Source organism: Triticum aestivum, chromosome 4D, assembly GCF_018294505.1.
Source record: "Triticum aestivum cultivar Chinese Spring chromosome 4D, IWGSC CS RefSeq v2.1, whole genome shotgun sequence".
Lineage (NCBI taxonomy): Eukaryota > Viridiplantae > Streptophyta > Magnoliopsida > Poales > Poaceae > Triticum > Triticum aestivum.
The window spans coordinates 65,195,272-65,203,704 of NC_057805.1; positions in this window are offsets into that span (position 1 = coordinate 65,195,272).

The window sequence follows — 8,433 nt, forward strand, 5'->3', positions numbered from 1 at the left end:
CCAGAGATGCTTCACTAGCTTGCACTTGAGAAATAAATGGCCAGCAGCCTCATACATATCGGGCATCTAGTATCTAGCTCCACCTGCTTTCGCTTGACATTCATCCGTAGCGGCAAAGAGTTATGTGCCAGACGCCACAGAAACATTCTCACTTTGGGGGGGGGGGGCAAATCAAGAGTCCAGAACATATTCCATTTCTTCGAGTAGCTTGGCGTGGCCGTCGACGAGCTAGCATCTCTATTCTTGCTCGCGTCCCTAATGCTGGTTCCCAAATGGTAGGCGGATTTCACTGAGAACACTTGTAAGGGCATATTTATCCCTAAGGTGTTTTGGTGATTGATGACAATGCTTATGCGGACTAATCGTGTGCGTTGAGTGTTTTTCAGAGATTCATTCTTTTGGGCACGAGACGATATCCTCCCCTCGGAACTTAAAGCGAAGACGGTGTAGTCCTTTCGGATTAGTTTGGTGGACTAGTTTCATAGGGATCACCGTACTATCAAGAGGGGGTCCGCTTTGGAAAGGCTAGGGCGGAATCATCACGTACACTTCCTTTGCCCCTCCCTCCGAGCCTTTCCGTTTCATTGATGGGCTTGGATTCTCCTTACTTTGTGCCCTCTCTGGTCCCAGCGGTAGTACCGCGGGCCAGAGCGGTAGTACCGCTTGGGTGGTACAAGCGGTAGTACCGCTCCGGAGCGGTAGTACCGCCCAGAGCAGTAGTACCGCTAGTAGCTCCGTGTGTGTGCTATCTCTGGTCCCAGCGGTGGTACCGCGGGACGGAGCGGTAGTACCGCTTGGGTGCCACAAGCGGTAGTACCGCTCTGGGCGCGGTAGTACCGCTCCAGAGCATGAGTACCGCTGGTGGCCCCAAGCCGTAGTACCGCTCTGGTCTCGTGCTAGTACCGCCTCGATTCGAGGGCTCATTTTTCGTGTCGGGTTTTACGGTACTGGCCGCGGCTGTGGGGGGCCGTAGTACCGCTCCTGTGCGGTAGTACCGCTGTGGACCAAGCGGTAGTACCGCGCTTTTGGGCGGTAGTACCGCTTAGTGTTGCAAGCGGTAGTACCGCTGGCACAGCGGTACTACCGCTCTCTTCGGGGCAGAGGGGGGGTAACGGTTGGTTTGTTCCCCCCACTATATAAAGGGGTCTTCTTCCCCAAAGTTGACTTACCTCTTCCCCCAAAAGCTCCATTGTTGCTCCAAGCTCCATTTTCGCCCGATCTCTCTCCCTAGCCAATCAAACTTGTTGATTTGCTCGGGATTGGTTGAGAAGGCCACGATCTACACTTCCACCAAGAGAAATTTGATTCCCCCACTTATCCCTAGCGGATCTTGTTACTCTTGGGTGTTTGAGCACCCTAGACGGTTGAGGTCACCGCGAAGCCATAGTCCATTGTGGTGAAGCTTTGTGGTGTCGTTGGGAGCCTCCAATTAAGTTGTGGAGATTGCCCCAACCTTGTTTGTAAAGGTTCGGTCGCCGCCTTCAAGGGCACCAATAGTGGAATCACGGCATCTCGCATTGTGTGAGGGCGTGAGGAGAATACGGTGGCCCTAGTGGCTTCTTGGGGAGCATTGTGCCTCCACACCGCTCCAACGGAGACGTACTTCCCTTCAAAAGGAAGGAACTTCGGTAACACATCCTCGTCTCCACCGGCTCCACTCTTGGTTATCTTGTTCCTTTACTTTCGCTAGTTTACTTGTGTTGTTTCTCTTACTTACTTGCGTGCTTGTTGTCGTTGCATCATATAGGTTGCTCACTTAGTTGCATATCTAGACAACCTATTTTGATGCAAAGTTTAATTTGGTAAAGAAAAGATAAAAATTGTTAGTTGCCTATTCACCCCCCCCTCTAGTCAACTATATCGATCCTTTCAATTGGTATCAGAGCCTCGTCTCTTTATTAAGGACTTTACCGTCCAAAGAGTATGGTTGACGTCGTAGACGGTGCGGAGGAGCACTCCGGTGAAAATCCTGTCTCGTCTACGGGAGATGGGGGAACCGCGGTCTCTCGTGAGGAATTCAATGTGGCGTTGGACACATTGAAAACTTCCATGACGACCAAGGTCGAAAGCATGTTGAATAAATTCTTAGAAGGGCTTAAACTTACAACCGCACCGTTGAAAGTGGGTGATCCCGCTAACAAGGTGACGGATGCTACCTCCGACAAGGGGGAAGCTTCGAGCGAGAAGGCTCCTTGTTCTAGTGATAAAAATGGCACCGGCATCTTTGCCCATGTGGAACCTCCACCCGTCTATGGTGGACCGCTTCCTTCCACTCATTTGAATCATGCCGGCCCGGCCCCTAAGATTGAGAAGAATGTAGATTTTGATTCTTGGGTCTATCGTTTTAAGCGTCATTTAAATCATGTGAACACTAACCTTTGGAGAATCATTGAAGAAGGCTTTTATCCGCATGACCGAAGCAACTTCACTCCTAGAGAAGTGGTGGATCATCAATTCAATGAGAATGCTCTCTTCATCATCCAAGAAGCAATCCCGCCCGAAGATCTTCCTCATCTCCGGCCTTACACCGTGGCCAAAGATGCTTGGCTCCAAGTTGTTTCCCTCTATCGGGGAAGCGCAAGCATTCAACGCTCCAACTATGAAGTGGTGCAAGATGAAGCCGACGAGTTTGCAATGAAAGAAGATGAAGAACCTCGTGAGCTTTTTCGGAGAGTGACCAAACTTGCGGTCTCTCTCCGAGATCATGGAAGTAAGGACACGGATGACAATTGGATCAAGCGCAAATTCCTCAAGGCAATGATGCCCTACCACAAAGCCATGTCCTCTGTAATTCGTCAAAGGCCGGACTTCCACACTTTGTCATCAAGTGAAGTGTTGGATGAGTTTGTTGCTATGAGCATCTTGGACAAGACCGCCGACAATGCGGTCCTTCGCTCTCAAAGAGTAAAGAAGCCCAACCTTGCTCTAAAGGCCAAGGCTAGTATGGAGGAAGAGGATGAAGAGGAAGAAGAGGAGGGCAACCTCGAAGATACGAAGTATGCCTATCATGAACACATGGCTCTTGCGTCAAGGCAATTTTGGAGCAAGAAGAACACGAGGCCAAACTTCAACAAAAGCAACTCAAGTGGCGCAAAGGGCAAGCAACGGATGAGGACTTGCTTCAATTGTGGCAATGTGAGCCACTTTGTTGCGGAATGCCCTTACGAGAAGAGGGAAGACAATGGTGGCAAGCTCATTAGAAAAGACAAGGCCAAGTCGTTCCCCAACAAGAGCAACTTCACCAAGAAGACTCCCTTCAAGGCGTTGGTGGTTCAAGAAGAGTACAATGAGGATGATGACAATGATGAAGATAGTGAGTCGGTTGCCATGGCCTCCGTTGCCGTTGCCAAGACTCCACGGGTGTCTCTCTTCGACTCACCCAATGAGAACATCACCGCCAAGTGCCTCATGGCTAAAGCCACCAATAAGGTAACCTCCAACATCAAAACTACCATCATTAATCATCCTTCTTCGACGGATAGTATTGATGAACATGAGGGAACAAATGTGGAGGAAAATGAGTTTGAGATCTTTATGAGTAAACTCAAGGGAAAATCCAAGAAGCACTTCGTTGCTCTCTTGGAACAACTTGGTGAAGCCAATGACATGATCGAGGCTCACGAAGATACCATCTCTAAGATGGAGGGGCATAGTCGTGACTATGCCGATGAGATTTCGGATCTTTCCAATGCTCTTGACGAAGAGCGTGGTCTTCGTTTGGCTCTTGAGGAGTCATACAACGATGATCATGCTAAGTTAAAGAAGGATCTTGATCATGCTCTTGTTGTGTCTCGTGTCCTAAACTCCGAGAAGGCTATACTTGGGGTTGATCTTGCTAGACTCAAAGAGGAGTTTGGCATCCTCGACAAGGCTCACAAAGTCTTGAAGGGCATTCATGCTAGCCTCAAGGAGTCTCATGATCAACTCCAAGTGAAGCTAACAAAGGAGAAAGCCACCTTTCCTCATATGGTGTTAATTGATAATGCAAATGCTACTAACCCGTGTTGTGAGCATGTGCATCTTGTTGAGGAGAATGCTAAGCTAAAGGAGCAACTTGAGAAAGGCCTCATGTCATGCATACAAGGTGAGAAGAACCTCAACGACCTCTTGAGCAATCAAAAGGAAGTTGTGGCCAAGGAGGGGATTGGGTTCGCACCCAATCCCAAGAACAAGAAGAAGAATGACAAGACCAAGCGACCTCCTCCTCTCAAGCAAACTTTTGTGAAGGAGGGAGAGGGTACTTCCAAGGAGAAGAAGAACAATGTGAAGGGTGGAGGTGTCAAGAAGAGCAATGCCACTCCTTCCAACAAAGCCGGCGACTTTAATCCTTCTTATGTGTTATGCCGTGCTAGTGATGGGCATGTTTATGCCAAATTCGTTGGTTCTCCTCATGAGTACATTGAATGGTCTATTTGGGTTCCTAAGACCCTTGTTGCTAACATCAAAGGACCCATTACAAAATGGGTACCTAAAACCAAGCATTGATCTCTTGTAGGTATTTGCTTCTGGTGGGGGATCATGGTTGCTCGATAGTGGAGCTACAAATCATATGACCGGAAGCAAGGACTTGGTGGTGGACGTGCACAAGAATCCATCTATGCCCACCAATGTCGAGTGGGGTGATGCCTCGTCTTCTAAGGTACTGGGACTCGGCAAAGTTGCCATTTCTCATGATCTCACGATCGAGAAGGTCATGCTAGTTGAGTCCCTTGCATACAATTTACTTTCCGTTCGTCAACTTGCTATCATGGGCTTTGCCACCTTCTTTGATATTGATACCGTGGCCCTCTTGTGGAGCAAGACTCTTAAAGTAGCCTTTGTTGGGCATGTCGAGAACGGTCTCTATGTGATTAACTTTTCGGAGCAACCCACTAAGACCGCGACATGCCTAATGGCTAAAGTTGACGTGGGGTGGCTGTGGCATCGCCGTTTAGCCCATGTCAATATGAGATCTTTGCAAAGTCTTCTCAAGGGGGACCATGTCCGTGGACTAACGAACGTTAGTTTTGCCAAAGATCGTGCTTGCAGTGCTTGTATCGAAGGAAAGCTTCATGAGAAGGTTCACCCTCCCACGACTCTTATTTACTCGAAGAGGCCGTTGGAGCTCCTTCATTTGGATCTCTTTGGGCCTCCATCCTTTGATAGTCTTGGGGGTAGAAAGTACTGCTTGGTAATTGTGGATGACTACTCTAGATACACGTGGGTGTATTTCTTCAAGAGGAAGAGTGAGACCCAACAAACAGTCATTGACTTTGCAAATGAAGCCCAACGTCAACACAATACAAAGATCTTGACAATAAGAAGTGACAACGGCACCGAGTTCAAGAACTACACCTTGGATGAGTTTCTCAGTGATGAGGGGATCAAGCATCAATATTCCGCACCTTACACCCCTCAACAAAATGGTGTTGCGGAGAGGAAGAATCGGACGTTGATGGATGCGGCAAGGACCATGATGGCGGAGTTCAAGTCTCCATACAACTTTTGGGCCGAAGCCATCAACACCGCGTGTCATGCTTCAAATCGGCTCTATCTTCGCAAAGGCTTGAACAAGACTCCATATGAGATCCTCACCGGGAACAAGCCCAACCTCAAGTACTTTCGGGTGTTCGGGTGTAAGTGTTTCATTCTCAAGAAAGGTGTTCGTTTGTCTAAATTTGAGACTAGAGCTCATGAGGGCATATTTGTTGGTTATGCTACAAACTCCCATGCTTACCGTGTTCTCAATAAGTCCACGGGACTTATTGAGGAGACGTGTAACGTGGAGTTTGATGAAAATAACGGCTCCCAAGTGGAGCAAAGTGGTACTTGTGATGTAGGTGATGAAATTCCTCCCCAAGCCATAAGAAGAATGGGTATTGGTTATATCCTACCCGTTGAGGAACCCCTTGTGGCCGAAGGAGAAGGACAATGCTCCAATCAAGTGGAGCCATCACCAACCCAAGACCCACACGCTTCCGAAGAACAAAGTGAAGGCCCTCAACCTCATGAACAAGATCAACCTCAAGATGGTGGTGATCCACCAAATGATGCCCAAGGTCAAGTTCTTCCCTTCGAGCTAGTTCAAGATCAAGAACTAGCTCAAGACGATGCTCGAGATGATCAAGTTACCCCTCCTCACTTCACTTCCGAGGAGGAATTGGAGCGTCGTGCCGCTAAGATCGCTTCCAAGCTCACCACCAAAGGTCATCTCATGGAGAATGTGGTTGGAAGCCTAAGAAAGGGGGTAAGCACTCGTAGACAATTAGCAAACTATTGTGAACATCATGCGTTTGTTTCTTGTGTCGAACCCCAAAAGGTTTATGAAGCGCTTGAGGACCCGGATTGGCTCAACGCCATGCATGAAGAACTCAACAACTTCGAACATAACCAAGTGTGGAAGTTAGTGCCAAGGCCAACCGGGAATCATAATGTCATTGGAACCAAGTGGATATTCAAGAACAAGCAAGACGCTCATGGAATCATTGTTCGCAACAAGGCTCGTCTAGTGGCACAAGGCTACTCCCAAGTCGAGGGTATCGACTACGGTGAAACCTTTGCCCCCGTTGCTCGTCTTGAATCTATTCGTTTGTTGATTGCTTATGCTTCTCATCATAATTTCACTTTGCAACAAATGGATGTGAAGAGTGCCTTTCTTAATGGTCCCATAAATGAGTTGGTATATGTCAAACAACCCCCCGGGTTCGAAGATCCCTATTTCCCCGATCATGTGTATCAACTCCACAAGGCGCTCTATGGCCTTAAACAAGCCCCACGTGCGTGGTATGAGCATCTTACGGAGTTGTTACAAGATCGTGGATTCGAAATCGGGAAAATCGACCCCACTCTTTTTACTAAGAAGGTCAAAGGGGAGTTGTTTGTGTGCCAACTATATGTTGATGATATTATTTTTGGTTCCCCTAACAAAGCATTCAATGAAGAATTTGCCGCTCTCATGACCTCAAAGTTCAAGATGTCTATGATGGGAGAGTTGAAGTTCTTTCTCGGATTCGAAATCAAACAAAGAAGAGAAGGAACCTTCATCAACCAATCCAAATACACTCAAGACATGCTAAAGAGATTCAAGCTAAGTGATGTCAAGCTGGCTTCCACTCCAATGCCCACCAAGTGCCAACTTGACATTGATCCCAATGGTAAAGCGGTGGATCAAAAGGTATATCGCTCTATGATTGGATCCTTGCTTTACCTTTGTGCATCTAGACCGGATATCATGTTGAGTGTGGGAATATGTGCACGGTTTCAAGCCGCACCTAAGGAAAGCCACTTTGTGGCGGTCAAGCGAATCTTTCGATATTTGGCTCATACCCCAAACTTTGGCCTATGGTACCCAAGAGGAGCAAACTTCAAGCTTGTAGGTTTTTCGGACTCCGATTGGGCGGGAGACAAAGTGGATAGGAAGTCCACTTCCGGAGGGTGCCAATTTCTTGGTTGCTCTTTGGTAAGTTGGTCTTCCAAAAAGCAAAGTTGTGTGTCTCTCTCGTCCACTGAAGCGGAGTATGTGGCGGCCGGAAGTTGTTGTGCACAACTCTTATGGATGAGGCAAACTTTAAAGGATTACGGTGTCATTTGTGACAAAGTGCCTCTTTGGTGTGACAATGAAAGTGCTATCAAGATTTCTCTCAACCCGGTGCAACACTTCAAGACAAAGCATATTGAGATTCGGTATCACTTCATCCGGGATCATATTAGGCGAGGGGAGATCGAGCTCAACTATGTCAACACTCATGATAATCTTGCAGATATTTTCACGAAGCCATTGGATGAAGCAAGATTTCGCGAGTTAAGGCATGAGCTAAATATCATTGATTCGAGCAATGTGGTTTGAACCTTTGCACACCCCTCACATTCATTGTGCTTTCTTGTCTAGGTGTAGGCATGGACGTAGGGGGAGTGTTGTTCTCTCAATGAACTTTCCCTCCCCCCACAATGCATAAACTAATCTCACTCTTCCACATTAGCCATTTTTGATGGTACTAGTGCTTCATAGACGAGCTTTGGTCATGGGCCCAAGGATAATTCTTCGCGGTGCCATACCAAGTGACTCAAACATAGGTGGCCTCGGCCACCGCCCTCTCGTATAGAGGTGTGTGATTCTTGTTCTCTTGCTAGTGCTCTTGTTGGTCTTCTTGCCATTGTTTCCCGTCTTTCGTTTTGCACCATGTGTGTAGAGTCTAGTTTGTGTTGCGCTGGGCGGTACTACCGTTGTGAAGGAGCGGTACTACCGCTGGAGCGGTACTACCGCTCAACAGGGCGGTACTACCGCCTATTCGGCTAAGCGGTACTACCGCCCCTCACCACGGTACTACCGCTGAGGGGCGGGGCCAGGGGGTTAAGTCGTGGGCAGGGGTGGTTTCCTCCACCCCATACCCATTTGCTTCGTCCCCTGGTTCCTCTTCCTCTCTCCAGCGCCACCTCGCCGCGGGAAGGCTCCGG